We start from the raw sequence: 1,733 nt of genomic DNA, 5'->3' as shown, positions 1-1,733 counted from the left end.
AATGGTAGATCCACCGACAGCTTGCATTGTGAGCTTGGAAAGCCACAGACATTCCATGACAGCCCATGAAAGCAGCTGGGTGGGCGGGCGACTGTGCCCTGCAAAGCCATAGGGGCAGAGCTATCTAAGACCATGGGAACCCGCCTCTTGCATCAGCATGACCTGGATGTGAGACATGAAGTCAAGGAGATCAATTTAAGCTTTAAGATTTAATTACTGCTCTCTCCTCCCGCCGCCCAAGATGCCAAAAGGAAAGAAGGCCAAGGGAAAGAAGGTGGCTCCAGCCCCTGCTGTCGTGAAAAAGCAGGAGGCCAAGAAAGTGGTGAATCCCCTGTTTGAGAAAAGACCTAAGAATTTTGGCATTGGATAGGACATCCAGCCCAAAAGAGACCTCACCCGCTTTGTGAAATGGCCTCGCTATATCAGGTTGCAGCGGCAGAGAGCCATCCTCTATAAGCGGCTGAAAGTGCCTCCTGCTATTAACCAGTTCACCCAGGCCCTGGACCGCCAAACAGCTACTCAGCTGCTTAAGCTGGCCCACAAGTACAGACCAGAGACAAAGCAAGAGAAGAAGCAGAGGCTGTTGGCCCGGGCCGAGAAGAAAGCTGCTGGCAAAGGGGATGTCCCCACTAAGAGACCACCTGTCCTTCGAGCAGGAGTTAACACCATCACCACCTTGGTGGAGAACAAGAAGGCTCAGCTGGTGGTGACTGCACATGACGTGGATCCCATCGAGCTGGTTGTCTTCTTGCCTGCCCTGTGTCGTAAAATGGGGGTCCCTTACTGCATTATCAAGGGGAAGGCCAGACTGGGCCGTCTAGTCCACAGGAAGACCTGCACCACTGTCGCCTTCACACAGGTGAACTCGGAAGACAAAGGCGCTTTGGCTAAGCTGGTGGAAGCTATCAGGACCAATTACAACGACAGATACGATGAGATCCGCCATCCCTGGGGCGGCAATGTCCTGGGTCCCAAGTCTGTGGCTCGTATCGCCAAGCTCGAAAAGGCAAAGGCTAAAGAACTTGCCACTAAGCTGGGTTAAATGTACACTGTTGAGTTTTCTGTACATAAAAATAATTAAAATACAAATTTTCCTTCAAAAAAAAAAAAGATTTAATTACTGCCATGCCTGGTTTCAGACTAACATGAGCCCTATAATCCCTTTGTTTTGGCCTCTCCCATTTGGAATAGGAACATTTAGCCAATGCCTGTACCCCACTGTGTCTTGGAAGTAACCAACTTGTTTTTTATTTTACGGGCTTATAGGTGGAAGGGACTTGCCTTGACTCAGATGAGACTTTGGACTGTGGACTTTTGAGTTAATGCTGAAATGACTTAAGACTTTTGGGGACTCTTGGGGAGGCACGATTGGCTTTCAAATGTGAGGACATGAGATTTGGGAAGGGCCAGGGATGGAATGATATGGTTTGGCTCTGTGTCCCCACCAAATTCTCATCTCAAGTTGTAATCCCCACAATCCCCATGCATCGAGGGCAGGACCTGGTGAGAGGTGATTGGATGAGGGGAATGGTTTCCCCCATGCTGTTCTCATGATAGTGAGTTCTCATGTGATTCAATGATGTTATAAGGCGCTCATCCCTCTTCACTTGTTCACACTTTCTCTTGCCTGCCTCCATGTCAGATGTGACTTTGTTTCTCTCTCACTTTCTGCTATGATTGTGAGTTTCCTGAAGCCTCCCTCCCCAGTCATGCAGAACTTTGAGTAAGTTAAA

General features: G+C 49.0%; 1 pseudogene; it reads left to right on the top strand.

Moving 5' to 3' along the window:
• Positions 1-219: 219 nt before the first annotated feature.
• Positions 220-1,110, top strand: LOC707144 (large ribosomal subunit protein eL8 pseudogene; annotated as a pseudogene).
• Positions 1,111-1,733: the final 623 nt, after the last annotated feature.

Source organism: Macaca mulatta, chromosome 3 (genome assembly GCF_049350105.2).
Source record: "Macaca mulatta isolate MMU2019108-1 chromosome 3, T2T-MMU8v2.0, whole genome shotgun sequence".
Classification (NCBI taxonomy): Eukaryota; Metazoa; Chordata; class Mammalia; order Primates; family Cercopithecidae; genus Macaca; species Macaca mulatta.
The sequence above is the reverse complement of the archived record's forward strand: the minus strand, read 5'-3'. Positions and strand labels throughout refer to the sequence as shown.